This window comes from Mastomys coucha, unplaced genomic scaffold (genome assembly GCF_008632895.1).
Source record: "Mastomys coucha isolate ucsf_1 unplaced genomic scaffold, UCSF_Mcou_1 pScaffold18, whole genome shotgun sequence".
Lineage (NCBI taxonomy): Eukaryota > Metazoa > Chordata > Mammalia > Rodentia > Muridae > Mastomys > Mastomys coucha.
The window spans coordinates 29909938-29931863 of NW_022196900.1; the positions used below are offsets into that span (position 1 = coordinate 29909938).

A 21926-nucleotide genomic window follows, 5' to 3' on the forward strand; every position below is an offset into this window, starting at 1 on the left:
ACATGTCCTTGATGCCGATGAGGCGGCAGATGGTGATAATGGCCCTGTGGCAGCGGAGGCCATAACCTCTGGGTTGTTTCTTCATCCAGATCTGTGTCCTTTTGAATCTTAATGAAATATCATGGAATATTGTATGTCCTTCATATTGTTCTATGTAATACAAGTAATGAATCGCTCGGTTCTTTGCCTTTCTCAAAGCGTCGGCCCGGTCAGCGGCTTTCCCAATAGCAAAACCTGCAGCCCCACTTCCATTCCCAACAGCAACCAGGACTCGGACCGACTTCTTTCTTCCCTCTTTTGCTGTCATATTGAAAACGTTTCTTACCTCAAGGATCCTGGTATCAAAATCTTCATATGTTTCTCCAAAAAATATGGAACGCTTCACGAATTTGCGTGTCATCCTTGCGCAGGGGCCATGCTAATCTTCTCTGTATCGTTCCAATTTTAGTATATGTGCTGCCGAAGCGAGCACGGTTTGGGTTTCTAATGTGGTTATCCTGTGATCTCAGGCCACATCCAGACCAATGTGAGTATCTATTTTCTCACTTAGTAAGCACAGAAAATGATGTCTTTCTCTAAGCTGTCTTTGTAAGATATAAGGAATAATGAGGCCATTTGTCACTTCTCCAATATTTGTGTTAAATGTTCACTCACTATGGAGAAGTATTTGCATGCTGGCATTTTGGGTTTATAATATAATATTATAAGCATAGAAAAACATAAAGAGATCAGTAATTAAGATAAAGAATCAAAACAAAAGATAAAGAATCAAGCAATCCTTTCCCATTTATAAGCTCAACCCAAGTAAGTACCAAGAGGTTGTATACAAGGTCATAGAGTATATGTTTCGGGAGTTGTATGTGGAGTGTGAAATACAGCCCTCAATTAAGACAACAAGGCACCAGTATCTATCTGCCACTGGGTTAGGTATAAGCATTTGACACTGTGCTAGGGAAATAAGAAAACACTGTGGACCACAGTGAACCCGTGTGGTGTATCTCTTTAATGAACTTACAGTCCAAAAGAGAATGAAATTGTACAATAGTTCATTTAAAAAAAATGTGGTACTGAAGCCTCAACTCAGGACCTCACATATGCTATAGCAGCAAGCACTCCACTACAAAACTATATCCCCCAGTCCAATTTTATGACTTTTTCCCGTTTCCTTTAGCTGCTCTTGAATTTTTCTGCAGTCCCGATAAACCTTGAATTTGTAACCCCTTTGCCTAAGATTCTTGAGTAGATGCAATTACAGGACTCACCATGAGGGTATGCTCCAAAACAATGTTTTTTAAATTAGTCACTCTATCTATTTATATTTCAAATGATATCCTTCTTCCTAGTTGCCCCTCCACAATCCCCCCATCCCATCTGCCCTTACCCACCTCCCATTTGCCTCTATGGGTTTGGTCCTCCACACACTCACCCATGCCCACATCACTGCTGATTCCCCTAAACTGGGGCATCAAACCTACACAGGACCAAGGACCTCCCCTTCCTTTGACGTCATATAAGGCCATCCTCTGCTACATATGTATCTGGAGCCATGGATCCCTCCATGTATACTATTTGTTGGTGGTTTAGTCCCTGGGAGCTCTGTGTGGTCCGGTTAGTTGATATTGTTCTTACTTCTCTTCAGCTCCTTCAGTCCTTCCCCTAGTTCTTTCCCTGGGATCCCTGAGATGAACAGAGACTGAGTGAAAGGCCATCCAGAGATGACCCCACTTAGGGAACCTCCCCACCTACAGACACCAAACCTGGACACTGATGCCAAGAAGCACTTGCTAACAGGAGCCTGGTATGGATGTTCTCTGAGAGATTCTACCAGCACATGACCACAGGCATTTGCCCTTCACAAATGTACCTATCCAAACACACAGGCATGCTTGTGGGCACACACGCACACCAGAAGGGCAGAGAAGCCAAAAAGAAAAAACAAACTGGAGAGAGTTTGGGTCCCTCAACTCCTTGCTGTGGAAATCAAAATGAAGACATGTAGTAGAGAGAAATAGTACAGTAAGCAGGTTTCATTTAAGGCTTTCTGAGTTTCTGTTTTAGTTTGTTTTATTTTAATATGGGTCATAACATAACATAACATAAAACAGTACTGTATTCTGAAGTTTTCAGGGCTAACACTTTAACACATTAGTATCGAAATGGTACAATTCAACCTATAAGAATGTTTTAGCTCCTGGAGACATGAACTCCTACCTATCCCACATTTTCTTTCTTTAAACTATTAAGGTTTAAGATGTTGATAATCAAAGAAAATAAAGAAATAATTTTCATACACAAATGCATGAATGTAAAACTAACTGAACAATGGATTCGTGAGAAGATGGGTCAGGACAAAAGCAATTGAGCAAATGACTAGTGTTGCACATTGGTTTCTCTTTCCTCAATCACACTCCCCTATTTCTACTCTGTAACTAAAAGAATCAGTACATGGGGTCAGTGCTGGGCAAGTGTGGAGTATAGGTCCTTATGGTCCCTCCTCATTTTTGTCTTTTAAACATGTTAACCATGAGGTATTTCATTAGATCCAAGAACAGTTAAGATGAGACACTGTCTCCTTTGCTAAGCCCACATTACTTCAAGGAATGAGACAGAACATCAATTACTTGGGAGGAAAGTCACATTTTATTTTTATCCAAGGAAAATGATTGGGGAGGGGTAAGTAAGAGGGATGAATGTGGATGTGGACTTCTCTCAGTCTCTCTTGGGTAAAAGAAAGCTGGCCATCAGCTAATATTAACAAATATCACCAAGTGCTGACATCGTTATCAGAGGACTGTCTGTTCTTTCTTCCTGACATGTTAATTGAAAAGTAGAATTGTTGGTGGAGGAAATTAAAGTCTTATCCTGCAGTACTTTTAACATAGAGTCTTTGGCAATTTGGGATAACAGAGTAAGTATTTTGCCTCTTCTTAGACTTACTGGCATGGTTTTCTGGCTATCATCTGACCTGTGACCCAAAAGAATGTAGAGGACCTCTTGTCTGACCTCACTGAAAATCTGCTCCATCACTCAATCATAGGAGTTCTTTGTAATCTTTCCTGCCCAAGTGTATGTGTGTATAATAAATACATATTCACAGGATGAAATATCTTTTCTTTTGTTGTGTATGAGTGAACTTCATATTCAGTTTACAAACATTCCAATGGGATAAAACAACTTTGGTGCCCAACTCCATAATCCATTCTTCTCACTATTCTATCATCCCTGATGACATTATTTCTCTTGTTCTTCAGCTGTAAAATGGGTATAATGTTGTATCTTGTCTCCCTATGAAAGCTTTCCAATAAAGGTAGTGATAAAATTTCTTGTAAAACTAACAGAGTTGTGTGGATATTTCAAAACATAAGGAGGCAGTGGTGGAAATAACTCTAACTGATTGGTTAGCCAGAGTAGTGATTGCAATCAGTTCCAAAGGGAAAATGATCCAGTGCAACTTACCATCTATCGCATCAAAGCTCCTGAGACTGCAATGTGTCCATCATGACACCTCTGATGGAACAGCTAACTAGGGCGCTGCTTGTGAAAACAAGAATAAATCCAATTTGAATGAGACATAGAACACATTTTGGGAAACATCTCAAGAATAGTTTTCATGTAGGATGATGACCAGCTGTTCTTCTCCTAGGAGGAGGGAAAACAGCCATAGGGATGTGGAGACTAGGTGTAGATCATATTAATTCTAGGACAATGTGGGCTTTTAAAGTCACAGAAGAAAGAAAATGAGATGTGGGCTTAATTTAAGTCTCTCTGTACAGCTACATTTATATAACAAATCTGCCTATGTATCTTAGTACTTACAACTTCTCAATGGATCTACTTTACCTTTGGTTTAAAGAAGAAAGGCAAACACAGTTAATTTTACTTCTTAAATGCTTATCTGTTTGTTTTACAATCCTAGGATTCAACCCAGGGTGTTGCGGTTTCTATGTGAAATTACTCCCATAGGTTCAAGTATTTGGATGTTTGGTCCTAACTAGCAATTAGCCTAAGTTAATGGTTCATTGAAGATGTGGAAATTTTAGGAAGTGGAACCTGACTAGAAGAAGTAGATGTCTGGCATTGGTCTTGAGATTTTGTAATCTTGTCACCTTTATTGTACAATCTCTATTTTCCTAACTGTGGATGCAATGACAGATTGCCATATGGATTGTATTTCTCTGGACCTACAATCCAGAATCAAACATCCTTTCTTTAAGTTGCTTTAGTTTTATTGGTGTTTTGGTTGCAGCAAACAGAAAAGTAACTAACACAAAAGGTTTTACACACCATAGCAGTACACTGACTGAGCTGTATCCCCAGTTCAGTTACTTGCTTTGGAAGATCTTCCATTAACAAGCTGCCAGCATCATCTTACATTCCATTAAGCAACATTGTTTTTATTCTCATTGTATTGTCTTATATTATTAATATTTTACACTAACACACTCATACACAGGAAAACCTTACTGCTTCTTTGTTATCAGTTTGGTATTGTGCTTTCTATTTCATAAAGCAACTCTGTCTCCTCTTCACCTGTATAACCCTCAGCTCTTATTTCCTTTTCAATGTAGACAGGTACTCTTACATACAAAGTGACATGTTTCATGATATCCTATGCAAAATTTCTAATTGTCATAAATACATTATATTGGGGAGATGAATATTTAAAAATGCTTGTCTCTTTCTCTAAGATATATATAATGTCTCTGTGTTTTGAAACTTCATATAGAGTCCTGGAACAGAAAATATCCTTAGAACACTGAGTGTATTACAAATGATAGTAAAGCAGTTGACCCTTAAATATTGAAAAGAAATACCTTTTTTTTTTCAGAGCACACTCTGGAAATAATCTGAAGAATCGTTTTCTAGTGCAATGATAGCCAGGTAGGATTCTCCTTCCTAATTCCCTTCTGGAGTTTGGTAGATACTTTGTATTCAAACCACAGCAGCCTGGATTTAATTCAAAAACAAACAAAGTATTCACAAATCAAACCCTGTGCACTTGTCTGTGTTATTTTTATCAAAGTAATGAAAACCCACAATCATAATCTGTAATATCTTAAATATGCCTTTTCATGATTGGGACAAATTCAGTCCATTAAGTCTCAAGGGCATGGATTACTTTGGAGACAAAATATAAACACATGTTTAAAAATGAACTTCCATGTTTGGTCTCTTTGATCTTATGTCTTCTCATATAACCATATAGAATGAAGGAAAACTAAAGAGACAGCCAAGTAAAGAACACACTGTAGTAAAATGCCCCCAAGAGCGTCTGAAGCCTGTGTGAAGTAGGGGTTTCTGGTCTGGACATTGTGGGAAGTACAAACTCAAGAGTACAGGTGACAATCAGGAAAAGAGTAGTTTGTACAGGATGAGCAAAGATTGCATAAGAATTGATAAATAAACCTCCTATTACCGATTATAGAAAGATTATTACAGAAGTGAAACATGACCTCATAAGAAGACAGCATTTAGGAATACAACTTCAGTGTGGATCAAAGCATGCTCTGGTACAAGAATCAGGTACTAGAGCACACTTTCAAGCAAAGAATGCAATGCCTCTATTCATGATGGTGAATTTTTACCCTGAGGTAGAACATATTCATCCTTCCCTGCCCTTTCTCTGAGAAATAGCCAGCTATTATCTCCTGAATCACTCGGACTCCTTCTTATCAATTATCATAGTGCTTTACAATTATTCTGTTTACATGCAGTTTTACCCACTGGACTCTTAAGCAAGGGATATGATTTATTACCCTTTGCTAGAACAGCACTGAAACTACCCACTCATCCATTAAATAGGTATTTTAAGCACCTTCAATTTATAAGCCCCATATGGAGTTTAAGGAAGACCTAAGGAAATATAAAATGAGATTATACTCAGGAATCTTACAATCTGATAGGAAAAAATAACTCAAGAAAGCAGAAATTATAGCATTGTAAGTTAAATAGTTTTGACACACTAATATTAACTGGAACTATAAGGTAAAAGAGAAGACATCAGCCATATTTTCAGACCCAGAAAACTGTTCTACAGAACATTTTTTTCATATAAGTTGAGACAAAATATAATAATCAGTCACATGGGTAGTAATAGAGGAGATACACGGGAGAGGGTGGAAAAATCCCAGAAATGGTGAATGACTAGAATAATCAATTTTAGGTGGTGGAGAGGAGAATGTGAGATTAGAGAGGAATACATTACAGACTCTAGAGGACAGAGTATATTTGTGACTAGACAGATTGACAGTAGAAAATTTCATTTTGCTCTGCAGATAATTGAAACATATCAACTGTACTTAATACAGAATAGTTTTAGACCAGACATTAAATAATACTACAACATGTATTCAATTAATAAGAGGGTACATGAGAGCAGCTGAAGGGAGGAAAGGGAAAAGTGATAGGTGATGCAATTATACTTTAATAAAGCATGTAAAATAAATAGGTAAGTATAAAGGAACATGTAAATGAACAAATGAATCTCTAAAACAGATGGTTCCAAAGATACTTTTCTCTAATGAAGTCTATGATGGCTGGGCAGGAGGAATATAGAATAGATGCTGTAGCCTAGTTCCTAATACATAAACTTGACCAAGTCATCTCTCTTGGATTTCTTTTTAAATTCTTCTCTCATACATTTTGTCCCTTCCTTCCATTCTCATTGCCTTCCAATGCACCCACCCACCCCTATCCACTGATGTGGGACTTAATACCATGCCAGGAAATCTGGTAAGGTAGATCAGGTCGAGACCTGGTGACTCAGTGGGCACACAGCTGAGGTTTAGGTGACTCCCAGGTCCCTGCCAGACTTCTGACTTGGAACATATGCCATGCTTTTCACATATAAGAGGCGTGACTTATGGTTGTGTAGGCTCAACACAGGGTTCTCCAAGCTAATGAGGTACCTAGAAACCCAGAAGGCTTAGCCAATATGCTTTCCTTCCCAGACATTCCTCCCTGCAAAAGTTACTTAATCTCAGGTCTACCCTGAGAAGTGGGGTATGGTTTTACACATCCACTTTCTGCCATGACAATAAACTGTTTGGAACTACAGACTATCTCTTTTCATAGAGATCCCTGGTAGGAGTCAAGGAAAAGGCCTTTGCCTACAGAGCCACAGACTAATCTTCCATAGAAGGTCTTTCTGTGCACCCAGCTACAACTGCCACCAAACCTACCTGCTGGGACTAGCCAGAGCTCCCCTTCCCTTCATCACCCTGGGCTAGATGCAGCCCTTGTTTCCCTTCTCCCAATTCATTCTCTGCTCTTCTGTGACTCCCAAAGGTGCCTGGATGCCCAGGAGCCTGAGAACACCACAGCCCCAGCCTTGTCACAGGCCTGGGAACATCCAAACCACCTCAGGCTTTCCCACATCTCAGAATGTGCTTTGCCAAACCCAGAGTAATGTCTTGGCACTTTTGTACAACCCAGCACCCTCTCCAGTGGTGGTGTGGGATAAATGCAGTCAAACTCCCTGTGTTCTGCCTCCCCAAGCAACCATGCCCGGTGGTAGAGCAGATGCCCTCAATCCTATAACACTGATCCTTCATTTCCCTTCAGAAAAACAACAGGCCTTCCAGGAGTATCAACTGAACACAGCAAAAACAAGATGTAATATATCTAGAACAAATTCTCATATCAAGATGGATAAGGCTACCCATCAGGAGAAAAAGGCCCCCCAAGAGCAAACAAAAGAGTCAGAGCTGCCTCACTCTCTCTGGGATGTTTGACTGATGTTAGGCTAGTTAGAGGAAGATAAGTTAAAGTAACTAAGGTGCTACTTTACAATTCAACCATTAGATAGCAGATATTCTAGAAGTCAAGCCTGGTTTCTTAAACTGAATGTCCTAATATGGTTCTATAAATAGATCTAGGTTTGTAAAATGCCTGACAACACTGTAAATATTTTGAATAATATAAAATTAATTCAAAGTCACATGTATAATTAATCTGTTGATGCTCATGTGACATCACTGCAGCCTTGGATCTAGACACATACAAGAATAGTTTACTTAGCCTATGACATTTGATACTCAAGATAAATGCTTTCTGTAAATTGTAATGTTTTTACTGTATACTGACATTTTCTTCTCCTTCAGAAAGAAAAGTGTTTAACTACCAAAAAATAAAGGCAGTACTTTCCTAGAATCATTTTTCTACCATGAATCAAAGGAAAATATCTTTGGACTTTATTGTCTTGGAATCTTTGATTTTAAAATATGTTGTCTGAGTTACTGATACAGTTCTATTAAGAAAATTTCATTGAATTTTGGCTTCCAATTAGGATAGAATTTCTAACAATTTCTGTAATGGTCCTAAATATACTTTTGTTCATTTATGTTTTATTTTTCTGCAGAGTGGTGGTATTCATGTTAACAATTGTACAATCAAAACATCAGTCGACTACTGAAGATGCTGCACATCCTTAGTTTAAATACTCAGCCAAGGTCTAACTCTTTCCGTAAAAATGAAAACAAATACATTTCATTATCATGCAAATTTACCTCCATCTTTCTTAAATGGTACAAGTATAGTTAAAAAAAAGTTCCTTTATTATTTGTCACCAATGATTTTTTAAAATGTTTATCTATTTTATACATATATATGCATAAGTTCATTTAAAATTTTCTCGTGCTAAAAAAGGGTACAAGTAGAAAATTGTTAAGAACCCCTAGTACAAAGTATCCAAGAGTGATAACCTGCTCCCTCCAAAAAGCCAAAAAATATTTCTTTAAAAAAAAAAATAGCAGAAGTGTATAACTGGCTCATTTTGATTTGATTAAAACCTGTAAACTTAGAAATTTATTTCATTCCTGTTCTATTAAGTTTATGTACTACCTACATCTGGAAGGTTTATAGTTAGACTCCATAGCTTTTTGTTTTGTTTTGTTTTGCTTTGCTTTTTAAACTTTAATGATTAGATGGAAATCAATATTGTGTTACTAGAAGGGCCTTGAACCTACTCCAAACCTCCAAGGTGGTAGTGCCAAGAAAAACATATTTTCTTTTAGACTCCATCTTTAAAGTACTTTTCTGAGATCTCCAAGAAAATCAGAGGATTGAGTTTTGTTTCAAATAGTCAAGGTCCTATGTTAGTTATCAAAGAGGAAAAATAAATAAACAAGAAGATAATATCTAAGATGTTACAATCCTACAGTGGGAGACTAAGTAGAAACAACAAATACACCTCTCTAAGTCCATGTTGAATAAAGTGAAAGGAAAAGTAAGAAAATTAATTTATATGAGAGGACATAAGGATGCATTATGGAAGAGCAGCACATTTTCCAGAGGCTTTCGTTTAGTACTTTGGTGAATTGAAATGGCAATGCCCAGGAAGAAAGTCTAGATAGAGGAAATGGAATCCACAAAGAATTGTGTAGAGCCCAGGGAATACCTTCTTAAACTATAGTTAAGCAATAAATAAGTAGAAAAAGGAAAAGTCAAAAGATTAAGATAGTTTCAAATATATTATGATCCATTTGGTTTTTGCAATCAACAAGAAAAAATATGGAAATTGCTTCTAATTTTTAAATCATCCTCTAAAATTCTCTTTCTCCGGCACCATTGATCAACCTGCTTGACATCCTGCCTTCAACTCATATCAGAGTCACTTACTACAAAAGTGAGGTTGGGAAGCCTTTAGCTTCCTCTATGATCACATGCTGCATTTAAGAATAGACTGAGGCCCAGCATGTGAACTCTTGCTCCAGCAGCATATGTAGTAGAGGATGACCTAGTCGGTCATCAATGGGAGGAGATGCCCTTGGTCTTATGAAGGCTGTATGCCCCAGTGTAAGGGAATGCCAGAACCAGAAGGAGAGGGTGGGTTGGTGAACAGGGGGATGGAGAAGGGAATAGGTTTTTTTTTTCGGAGAGGAAACCGGGAAATGGGATATCATTTGAAATTTAAATAAAGAAAATATCTAATAAAAAAAATAGAATAGACTGAGTGCAGGGTACATGCCTTTAATCCTAGCACTTGGGAGGCAGAGCCAGGTAGATTTCTGAGTTGGAGACCAGCCTGGTCTACAGAGTCAGTTCCAGGACAGCCAGGGCTACACAGAGAAACACTTTCTCAAACAAACAAACAAACAAAAGAATAGACTGAGAATTTCACAAAAACGTACCTTCCTTGGATAGAGCTTTAGAAAGGATGGAAGTTACAGGAGGTTGGGAGTGAGCCCCTACCAACTTACCTAAGTCCAAGAATTCCATGCTCAAGAAACAATGTCTTACAGGAAGTTGAGAATGGCAGCCCCTCCGAGCCCTAGACTCCCATGCTGCTCGTTTGCATCCTACTGCTGTGTGTTCACGTTTCCTTCTAAAGTCTCCCCTCTGCTTTTCCTTCTCATTTTTTTACACAAGGTTGCTTCAAAAGGGAACTAGACTCCTAGAAATCAAGCCAGGGAATAACCTGACTATTTCTTGCTGAGAAGTAATAATTATGGCCCTGGAAGGATGCAATCTGCATACATTATTGCAAGTTATGCCAACAGAATGTCAACATTTGTGTCAGGAGGAGTCTCGAGCAGCAATTTCTCCCGGTCTTGGTCTGGCGTTCTGAGCCAGAGTTGGCAATGCTAATTGCAGGGGAGGAAAACTAGAGGGGAGGCAGGTTACATAAGGGGAAACAGAAGAGGAACCACAAACTTGAAGGTCAGAAAGCAGTAGGTACAGACAACAATTGGGGACCATCTGGATTAGAGGAATCATTGGGATGGAACTCTTCTTTTAAGATGGCCAGGAGTAATAGATGTAGGCAATTCATTTTGTTTGGTTTGGTTTGCATCAACTCTTGGATTTTTTTTCTTTTTCTTTTTAAATATTATCAGCACTTAAAAATTTCAAATTTAATTTTTGAAGAAACAGGAGCCACAGAGTAAATACCAATAGTGCACCTACTTGTGGATTGTTATAGCTACTGAGCATCTACACATACCAAAAACTGCACTGTGGCTTCCAAACTCAATCCCATGTGAGCAAAGTAACAGATAGATATAACAAAACAAGCTAAATATGAAAACATACAAACTTAAAAGTGCTTGAGATCGCAAAAACAGAAAGAAATAGCAAAGAATAAAAGGGGATGTTTCTTGAAGTAGTTTCAGCACTGATTTAAAAGACGATCAAGGAAATTACTAGGGGCAGGATACTTAGATGGATGATGGAAGTAAATTTACACAGTAAATAAAGTTAGAAACATTGCCACTTCTAATATTCAATGAGAACTAAATGTTAGCCTAGTCAGTATTTGAAACAATGTAGAAATAACTATGTTGGTGAATAAAACTGTTAACGATTGACAGTTAAAGGACACTGTGGTGTTTTTAGTTATGCCTCTATTCATGGGAGAAGGCACTGAGTCATTTCTAGATACTTTACAAGAAATACTTTCCTCAAAATCCACACAATATTATTTCAAAATTTTACTCTGTCAAAAAACTATCTAAAATAGTTGAAAGGTACCCAAAGTTGTACAGAAGAGGGGAGGGAAGACACAAATGTGTATAATCTTCTAGATCACAAGGTCTGTTTTCTTACCATATCATGCAGTTTACAAACAAGTTTTCTCATTGTAAATAAAATGACTAAATCAGTTCAAAGAAAGGGAATGAAGCCACATCATGTTGGAAGCATCTTTCTTCATAAGAAATAGATGGTGAGACATAATGCCTACACAAAAGCAGCAATTTCTTTGCTTTGGAAGTAGATTTTGGTTGTAAAGGAGTAACTGGAAAGATAAAGTAATTATACATATGGACTTACCATTCAGATTTATCCTGTTAAGTTCTGCTTGACTGCAATAGATGCTATACTTATCTCAAATGGTGGACTATGTGTGAGTTTAAACAGGAGTATGAACAATAGTACAGGAAAAATCCATGGAACAAATAATTACCTCTTAAAATCCAGAGGAAAGATGGAGAAAGGAGTCTTAGTTAATAACCCCTTGGCTCTGATGGGCAGAACCTCTAGTGGCATCTGGAGCATCCTGGCCATAATGCACTCAGTTCCTTTAGAGCCAGCAGCCTCTGACCCTAGAAGCAGATATCTGTGATGCAATGCTCCTACTGTCTTGGTTGACATATCTTGATTAGTTTCTGTCACTTGAACTTGGTTCCGTTTCTCCCAGGGATATATGTTTCTCAGTTCTTCAAAGAGTGTGGCAAGTGGTAAGAAAAGACTTTATCATGATCAGTAACTGATTCAAGTGGGGTCAGAATGTTGACTTAGAAAATTACTGTTTTCCTAGAGTCTAAATAAATCTAGTACAAGACTAAGGTCTTTCAGGTTTAGAGAATTTAATTTAGAGCAATTGATTTATCCATTGTGGACAGGTGGAGTTTATAAAGTATTTTTTGACAGGATTTACAGCCATTTTCTCCCCACCAATATGATTTCATAAAAAAGTTCCATGGTTGCAGGTCCATTCCCCATCAGACAGTCCTTATGTCATGAGATAAAAGGAATGAAAGTGGCACCCTAATTGCAGTGTGAAACTGCTGCCATGAATAACAAAAAGAGAGAGAGGAGCAGCTAAGTGCAGCCACCCTCTTGAGAGACCAAAGATTCTGTCCTGCAGGCACTTTACAGTTTGGCTTTCACTACTCATATGTCTTCTTTGAATCATGGCCAGAACTACAGGAAATTAAATGGAAAGAGCAAGAAAAGTATAAGACCCCCTCCTGATTCCTTTCTCCTTTCTATAATATGGGGACATTGACATAAAATAAAGTAAATGTTAGGAGAATTGGGACAAAGATGTGAATTGTAGATGGAAAGTTAGATGGTCTGTAGGTAATGAGACCATTGATGTTATTACAGGAGGATAATTTATGTGCATGAATGGTAGGATGTGTTCACATACACATGGTAATTCATGCATGCTTATTTATCTGTGTGTCATTATGAATTGGCCTCCACAGATGTGAATATGAAGTCTACCTGTTGATGTTGGTTGTCTTCCTTGATCACTAACCACTTAGTCCCCTAATAACATACCTCATCTAGTGAGGATATACCTCCTAATAGTTCCAAAGCCACCCGAAGCAACATCACCAGCAACTGAAAGAAAAGGCAAGAAAGTCCCTAATTTTATCTGCAGAGAGAATGCTGGCCAAAAAGGACAAATGAATGCAGGATAGTTAACAGCAAAGCTCTGCCAATACAGGGTATCTAGTTCTTCATAATTCCTGCTTCATTTAAGGTTGGTCAGATGTTCTGGGGGGAAAGGTTAAAGGCAGATGCTTAAACATTATAAGTAATATTGAGAACTTTCCACACAGTCAGTTGTCACTGCCAATTGTTTAAATTATGGAAGCTGTGTTCCTGCTCTTTCTGCATACTCAAATATTTATTTCTTCTCAAATCATTGATGGAGTTGAAGAATGGATATAGTATTACAAATAAACTTAAGTTGTTTAGCATTAATGAAGTTGTTCTAGATTTTAAAAAGTAGTTTTCAGGTGGTGATATAATTTAAAATGAAAAATGAGTGAAGTACAGAATTGCAAACTCACTAAGGATAAATGATAAAATACTTTATCAAAATTGCCAATTATAATGGACTGGATGTTATAAATATACATTATATACCTTATAATTTTATAATCACTATAATTGTATCCAGATTATATCTGACAGAAAAGAGACTTTTATTGGACAAAAAGGGAAATTTTTGAGGTTTGGACTTGTTGACTAATGTAATACTAAGTTTGGGCCCCAAAGACTTGGAGTCTTTAAATAGACACAAGTGACCTTGGCCCCTAGTTATTTCTGATTGGTAAATAAAGATGCAAACAGCTAATAGCTGTACAAAAGAGAAATAGATGGGGGCTAGGTTTCCCGAGCTTGAGGTTGGAGGAGAACCAAGAGGAGAAGAAGAAGGTGAAGGAGGAGGAGGAAGTAGCTATGGGTTAGATGAGCCATGAAAGCATGGCTTTGAGGGCTAGCCAAATGGATTTATTAGCAGCCCAATAGAAACTCAGGGTTATAGATAAGAAAGTATATTCTTAGAACATAGAAGGTAAGGTAAATATCTACCCTTCTCTTGTGCTGTTTAAGGCTATAGTAATTGTAAAGATTTTGTGTGTGCGTGTATGTGTGTGTGTTTTCTCTTTTTAAAATTTTTTTATTAGATATTTTCTTTATTTTACATTTCAAATGTTCTCCCCTTTCCTGGTTTCCACTCTGAAACCTCCCTAACCCATCCTACTGCTCACCAACCAACCCACTACTGCTTCCTGACTCTGACATACACTGGGGCATAGAGCCTTCACAGGACCATAGGCTTCTCCTCCCATTGATGACTGACAAGGCCATCCTCTGCTACATATGCATCTGGAGCCATGAGTCCCAGCATGTGTACTCTTTGGATGGCAGTTTCATCCCTATGAGCTCTGGGAGTACTGGTTAGTTAATATTGTTGACTCTCCTATGGGGCTGCAAACTCCTTCAGCTCTTTGGGTCCTTTCTCTAGCTCCTCCATTGGGGACCCTGTGCTCAGCTCAATGATTGCTGCAAGGATCCACCTCTATTTGTCAGGCACTGGTAGAGCCTCTCAGGAGACAGCTATAACAGGCTTCTGTCAGCAAGAGCAAGAAGTTGCCATCCACAAAAGTGTCTGGGTTTGGGGATGGAAAATAGGAAGGATCCCCAGGTGGGGCAGTCTCTGGATGGTCCTTCCTTCAATCTCTGCTCCACACTTTGTCTGTAACTCCTTCCATGGGTATTTTATTCCCCCTTCTAAAAAGGACCAAAGTATCCACACTTTGGTCTTCCATCTGCTTGAGTTTCATATGGTTTGTGAATTCTATCTTGGGTATTCCAAGCTTCTGGGCTAATTATCAGTGAGTGCATACCATGTGTGTTCATTTATGATTGGGTTCACACAGGATGATATTTTCTAGTTGGATTCACTTGCTTACCAATTTTATAAATTCATTGTTTTTAATAGCTGAGTAGTACTCCATTGTGTAAATGTACCACAATTACTGTATCCATTCCTCTTTTGAGGGACATCTGGGTTCTTTCCAGCTTCTGCCTATTATAAAGAAGGCTACTATGAACATGTGTCCTTATTACATGTTGGAGGATCTTCTGTGTATATGACTAGGAGTTTTATTGTTGGGTCCTCAGGTAGTATTATGTCGAATTTTCTGAGGAACTGCCAAAGTGATTTCCAAAGTGGTTGTATCAGGTTACAACCAGTAATGGAGGAGTGTTCCTCTTTCTCCACATCCTGGCCAGCATCTGCTGTCACCTGAGTTTTTAGTCTTAGCCATTCTGACTGGTGTGAAGTGGAATCTCAGGGTTGTTTTAATTTGCATTGTCCTGATGACTAAGGATGTTGAACATTTCTTTAGGTGCCTCTCAGCCATTCGGTATTCCTCAGGTGAGAATTCTTTGTTTAGCTTTGTACACCATTTTTAATAGGGTTATTTGGTTCTCTGGAGTCTAGCTTCTTGAGTTCTATGTTTATATTGGATATTAGCCATCTATAGAATATAGTATTGGTAGAGATCTTTTCCCAATCTGTTGGTTAACTTTTTGTCCTATTGACAGTGTCCTTTGCCTTACAAAAGCTTTGCAATTTTATGAGGTCCCATTTTTCAATTCTTGGTCTTAGAGCATAAGCTACTGGTGTCCTGTTCAGGAAATATTTCACCTGTGCCCATGTGCTCGAGGCTCTTCCCCACTTTCTTTTCTATTAGTTTCAGTGTATCTGGTTTTATGTGGAGGTCCTTGATCCACTGGGAGTTGAACTTTGTACAAGGACATAAGAATGGATGAATTTGCATTGTTCTACATGCTAACTGCCAGTTGAGACAGCACCATTTTTTAATAATGCTGTCTTTTTTCCACTGGATGATTTTTGTTCCTTTGTCAAAGAACTTTGACATAGACCATAGGTGGGTGGGTTCATTTTTAGGTCTTCAATTCCATTCTATTGATCCATCTGCCTGTCTCTGTACCAATACCATGCAGTTTTTATCACAATTGCTCCATAGTACAGCTTGAGGTCAGAGATGGTGATTCCACTAGAAGTTCTTTTATTGTAGAGAATAGTTTTCGGTATCCTAGGCTTTTTGTTTTGTTTTGTTTTGTTTTTTGTTTTGTTTTGTTTTGTTTATATTCCAGGTGAATTTGCAAATTACTCTTTCTAACCCTGTGAAGTATTGAATTGGAATTTTGATGGGGACTGCATTGAATCTGTAGATTGCTCTTAGCACATTGGCCATTTTTACTATATTAATCCTGCCAATCCGTGAGTATGGGAGATTTTTACATCTTCTAAAATCTTCTTTGATTTCCTTCTTCAGAGACTTGAACTTCTTGTCATACAGATCTTTCACTTGGTTAGTGAGAGTCACACCAAGGTATTTTATATTATTTATGACTATTGTGAAGGATGTTATTTTCCTAATTTCTTTTTCAGCATGTTTATCCTTTGTGTAGAAGAAGGCCACTAATTTGTTTGAATTAATTTTATATCCAGCTAATTTACTGAAGTTGTTCATCAGGTATAGGAGTTCTCTGATGCAATTCTTGGGGTCACTTAAGTATACTATCATATCATCTGCAAAGAGTAATATTTTGACTTCTTCCTTTCAAATTTGTATCCCTTTGATCTCTTTCTGTCAATTGCTCTGGCTAGGACTTCAAGTACAATATTGAATTGGTAGGGAAAGAGTAGACAGCCTTGTCTAGTCTCTGATTTTAGTGGGATTGCTTCAAGTTTCTCTCCATTCGGTTTGATGTTGGCTACTGGTTTGCTGTATATTGCTTTTACTATGTTAGTCATGGGCCTTGAATTCTTGATCTTTCCAAGACTTTTATCATGAAGGGGTGTTGATTTTGTCAAATGCTTTCTCAGCATCTAATGAAATGATAATATGGTTTTTTCTTTGAGTTTTTATACAGTGGATTATGTTGATGCATCACTGGGATGAAGCCTACTTGACCATGATGGATGATCATTTTGATTTGTTCTTGGATGTGGTTTTTGAGAGTTTTATCGAATATTTTTACATAGATATTCATTAGGGAAATTGGTCTGAAGTTCTCTTTCTTTGTTGGGTCTTTGTGTGGTTTATGTATCAGAATAATTGTGGCTTCATAGAACGAATTGGGTAGAGTGCCTTCAGTTTCTATTTTATGGAATAGTTTGAGTATTAGGTCTTCTTTGAAGGTCTGATAATACTCTTCACTAAACCCATCTGGTCCTGGGCTTTTGTTTTTTTGGAAGGCTATTAATGTCTATTTCTATCTCTTCTGGGGATATGGAACACTTTAAATCATTTATCTAATCTTGATTTAACTTTGGTACCTGGTATCTGTCTAGAAAATTGTCCATTTCAACCAAGTTTTCCAGTTTTGTTGAATATAGGCTTTGTAGTAGGATCTGTTGATTTTTTGGATTTCCTCAGTTTCTATTGTTATATCTCCATTTTCATTTCTGATTTTGTTAACTAGCATACTGTCTCTGTGCCCTCTAGTTAGTCTGGCTAAAGGTTTATCTATTTTTTGATTTTCTCAAAGGACCAGCTGCTGGTTGGATGGATTCTTTGTATAGTTCTTTTTGTTACTATTTGGTTGATTTCATCCCTGAGTTTGATTATTTCCTGCCATCTACTCCTCTTGGGTATATTTGCTTCTTTTTGTTCCAGAGCTTTCAGTTGCGCTTTCAAGCTGATAGTGTATGCTATCTTCCATTTTTTTTTTCTGAAGCACTCAGAGTTATGAATTTTCCTCTTAGTATTGCTTTCATTGTGTTCCATAAGTTAGGGTATGTTGTGGCTTCATTTTCATTGAACTCTAGAAAGTCTTTAATTTCTTTCCTTATTTATTCCTTGACCAAGTTGAGTAGAGTGTTGTTCCTAGAAATAGACTTTTTCTTTTTTTTTACCATGGTGACAAATTCTCTATAGACATGAGAATATATGCTAAAATGGGCAGGGCTATAGGCTAGAAGACAAGGTATGTGGGTCCTCTGTTGAAGCATTCTGACAAGTCTGTAGTTAATTTTATGCAGATGCAGAAAATAATTAAGTCAATGAGAGTTGGAGAAACTTTCTTGTCATTATTGCAGCATAACTTTGTCAATGTCATTGGTAGAAAAATGAAGGAAAGAGTAGAGTCAAGTAGAGTAGAAGGATGTGTAACAAAAACATAAGAAGCACCGGCAAGAGGTGGCACACACCTTTAATCCCAGCACTTGGGAGGCAGAGGCAGGTGGGTTTCTGAGTTCGAGGCCAGCCTGGTCTACAGAGTGAGTTCCAGGACAGCCAGGGCTACACAGAGAAACCCTGTCTCCAAAAAAAAAAAAAAAAAAAAAAAAGCTATGGCAGAGCTAAACCTTGATCTTGATGACTCCAGGGTAAAGTTCTTCCTCTAAAGTGAAATATTAAGTATAAGAATATTTGCATGTGTCCCTAAATAAAATGATAATTGTTTTTTAAATGAGCTTTACATTAAATAAGAATCTTAATCTTTACCATGCCCTGTAAAGTCTCATGCTTTCTTTATAATCCACTATATAAACAACTCAAAGGAAAAATAAAGTCACATAATTATCTCACTATATGCTAAAGAAGCATTTGACAAAATAAAACACCTCTTCATGTTAAAAGTATTGGAGAAATCAAGAGTTCAAAGTCCATACCTAAACATAAAAAAGCAATAAACAGCAAACCAACAGCTAATATGAAGTTAAATGGAGATATACTTGATGCAATCCCACTAAAGTCAGGGAAAAGACAAGGCTGTCCACTCTCCCTGTATCTTTTCAATATAGTACTTGAATTTCTAGCTAGATCAATAATACAACAAAAGGAAAAAATGGAGATAGAAATTAACAAAGAAGTCAAGGTATTACTATTTGCAGATGATAGTATACATATGTGACCCCAAAAATTCTACCAGAGAACTTCTATAGCTGATAAACAACTTGAGCAAAGTGGCTGGTTATAAAATTAACTCAAACAAATCAGTATCCTTCCTTTATACAAATGATAAATGGGCTGAGAAAGAAAAGAGAGAAACAACACCCTTCACAATAGTCATAAACAATATAAAATATCTTGGTGTAATTTTAACCAAGCAAGTAAAACATCCGTATGACAAGAACTTAAAGTCTTTCAAGAAAGAAATCTCAGAAGATCTTAGTAAATGGAGAGAACTCTGATGCTCATGGATTGGCAGGATTAATATAGTGAAAATGGCTATACTACCAAAAGCAATCTACTTATTCAATGCAATCCCCATCAAAAGTCCAACACAACTCTTCACAGATATGGAAGGAGCAATTTTCAATTTCATATGGACAAACAAAAAATCCAGGATAGCAAAAAAAATTTCTTAACAAAAAAGAACTTCTGGGGGAATCACCATTCCTGACCTCAAACTGTGCTACTTAGCAAGAGTGATAAAAACTGCATCATATTGGTACAGAGACAGACAGATTGATCAATGGAATAGAATTGAAGACCCAGAAATAAACCCATACAGGTATGGTCAAGAAGCCAAAAATATACAACTGGAAAAACAAAGCATCTTCAATAAAATGTACTGGTCTAACTGGCTGTTTGAATGTGGAAAAATGAAAAGAGATTCATATTTGTCAGTTTGCAGAAAGCTCAATTCCACAAGGATCAAGGATCTCAACATAATACAAAATGCACTAAACCTAATAGAAGACAAAGTGGGAAAGAGCCTTGTACTCATTGGCATGCGGGAAATTTTTCTAAACAAAATGCCAGTAGCTCAGGCTCTAAGATCAAGAATTGATAAATGGAACCTCATGAAACTATAAAGCTTCTGTAAGGCAAAAGACACAATCAATAGGACAAAATCGACAACTTACAAATTGGGGAAAAAAATTTCACCAATCCCACATCCAATAGAGGGCTAATATCTAAAATTTATAAAGAACTCAAGAAGCTAACCCCTAAAAACCAAACAACACAATGAAAACATGGAGTATAAAGCTAAACAGAAAATTCACAACAGAGAATTTTCTGAGAAGCAGTTAAAGAAATGTTCAAAGTCTTTAATCATCAGGGAAATTCAAATCAAAACAACCCTGACATCATTACAACACCTTACAACAATCAGAATGGCTAAAATCAAGAACTCAGGTGACAGTATGTTGGAGAGGATGTGTAGAAAGAGAAACGCTCCTCCATTGTTGGTGGTATTGCAAATTGGTACAACCACTCTAGAAATCAATCTCGTGTTTCCTCAGAAAATTGGAAAAATCTACCTGAATATCCAGCTACACCTATCTTGAACATATACCTAAAATATGCCCACAATACCACAGGGACACATGCTTCACTGTGTTCATAGTGTTTTTATTTGTAATATCCAGAAGCTGGAAACAACCCAGATGCCCCACGACAGAATATTGGATACAGAAAATGTGGTTCATTTACACAACAGAATATTATTCAGCTATTAAGAAAAGGGTATCATGAGTTTCACAGGCAAATTGATGGAACTAGAGTATATCATCCTGAGTGAGGTAACTCAGATAGGAAAGGACAGGCAAGGTATGTACTCATTAATAAGTGGATATTAGCCAAAAAACAAAACAAAATAAAACAACAACAGCAACAACAACAACAACAAAAACACCCTACAGAGTACCTAGGATAAAATCCACAGAACTCAAGAAAGTTAACAAGCAGAAGGACCCAAGTAAGGATGTTTCAATCCTACTTGGGAGGGAGAAGGAAAAAAAAATCACAGGAGGCAGAGGGAGGGAGAGACCTGGGTGTGAGAGGGAAGTGCGAGGGGAAATGGTGAACATAATCAGGTAGGGGAGGGGAGGAGACAGGAGAGAAGCCCTGACAGACAGCATAATGAATGGAAATATGCAACCTTGGGGGTTGTGTGGTGAGGTGACACTCTAGAATGTACCAGAGACTTGGGAGGTTAGAGACTATCAGTACTCAAAGGGAGGGATCTTAGATGAAATGCCCAACACTAGAAAGACAGGGCATCAAGTAGAGAGATGGAGTTGCTATCCCACAGTCAAAAACTCTGACTTAGAATTGTCCCTGTCTAAAACAACTGCAGAGACAAAAAATGGAGCAGAACCTAAGGGAAAGGATATCCAGTGACTGACCTAAATTGGCACCCATCTCAAGGGAGGATGCAAGGCCAGACACTATTACTGATACTATGATGTTCTTACAGACAGGAGCCTAGCCTGGCTGCCCTGAAGGCCAACAAGCCTCTGACTGAGACAGATGCAGATACTTACACCCAACCATTGGACTGAAGTCAGGTACATGTGTAGTTGAATTAGGGCAAGGCTGGAAGAAGCTGAAGAGGAGGCCAACGCCATAGGAAGACCAGCAGTCTCAACTAACCCAAACCTGTGAGGGCTCTCAGACACTGAGCTACCAGCCAGGCAGCATACAGGAACTGGTCGGAGGTCTCTGATATATATATATATATATATATATATATATATATATATATGAGGACTGCTGGATCTGGCCTCAGTGGAGAAGAGGTGCCTTAACCCTCAGGAGACTGAGGCTCCAGGGAGTAGGGAGGGCTGGTGTTTGTGTGTGTAGAGGGGTAGCATCACATTGGAGACAAGGGAGTGGTGGAAAGGGATGAGGAACTATGGGAGCGGGACTGAGATGGGGGCAACTGTTGGACTGTAAAACAATAAAAGTAATAATAAAAAGTGACGTTTGTTTTTGAAATGTGCTTTACATTAAGGAAGAATCTTAATGTTTACCCTACCCTGTAAAGACTCAGGTTTTCTTTGCATGTTTTCTACCTTTTGGTATTTTACCCATCCATCCTTTCTCTTGCCCAGTTCTTGGAACCTTGGGTTCATTTTAACTTCTTTCTTCATCAACATCTCCCAAGTATGAGGTAGTGATTTTCATTCCTGATGAGGC

At 37.9% G+C, this 21926-nt stretch overlaps 1 long non-coding RNA gene and 1 other non-coding gene across 2 annotated transcripts; one reads left to right on the forward strand and one right to left on the reverse strand.

Moving 5' to 3' along the window:
- Positions 1-365: 365 nt before the first annotated feature.
- LOC116097380 lies at positions 366-472 on the reverse strand. The gene has a single exon (XR_004121393.1). It is a non-coding gene; the product is annotated as a U6 spliceosomal RNA (small nuclear RNA).
- Positions 473-4832: 4360 nt separating this feature from the next.
- Positions 4833-8502, forward strand: LOC116095352. Its single transcript, XR_004120564.1, has 2 exons — positions 4833-4881; positions 8360-8502. It is a non-coding gene; the product is annotated as an uncharacterized LOC116095352 (long non-coding RNA).
- The last annotated feature ends 13424 nt before the right edge of the window (positions 8503-21926 follow it).